The 508-nt window shown below is 42.7% G+C and overlaps 1 protein-coding gene across 1 annotated transcript in view; it reads right to left on the bottom strand.

Moving 5' to 3' along the window:
- Positions 1–508, bottom strand: part of vps13d (vacuolar protein sorting 13 homolog D) — a gene marked incomplete at both ends in the record, with an annotated part of 59997 nt that overhangs the window by 3771 nt on the left and 55718 nt on the right.

Genomic DNA, 508 nt, shown 5'->3' with positions numbered 1-508 from the left:
TTCCAGACGGTTCCCAGAGCTACAGAAAACGTTTGTGAAATCGACAAAGCGGTAGAGTAACACGAGAAAATAGTTTTGGACATTTCGCGCTCTACGGAAAAAAACTAGGTGGAAAATGTTGTGGCCTCATGATGGGGGGGTCAGCTCTATTACGAACGCGGACCGTTCTACAAGTTTTGAATGTGCAACAAATATGAGAAGTTATTAGCCTAAACACACTTTTCATGATAGTAGCGCCACCTAGTGGCCAACCCGAAAGCAATACATGTATAGAATATAAAATTTTTCGCCACGACTGACATGTGCGCCGAGTTTTCGCGCATGTTGAGCCCTCCAAAAATGCGTTTGTTTAGAAAAAAGAAAAAGAAGAATTCCTTAAATTACAATAGGGCCTTCGCACGTTAAGTGCTCGGGCCCTAAAAAAGAATTCTAGAAAATACAATAGGGACCTCCAGCGGTCGCTGGGTCGGTCCCTAATTGACAATATTTGTAGACGAGAGAGTTGTTT

Source organism: Morone saxatilis, unplaced genomic scaffold (assembly GCF_004916995.1).
Source record: "Morone saxatilis isolate NCDOM2014 unplaced genomic scaffold, NCSU_SB_2.0 Contig15, whole genome shotgun sequence".
Classification (NCBI taxonomy): domain Eukaryota; kingdom Metazoa; phylum Chordata; class Actinopteri; family Moronidae; genus Morone; species Morone saxatilis.
This window is presented reverse-complemented; position numbering and strand designations above follow the sequence as displayed.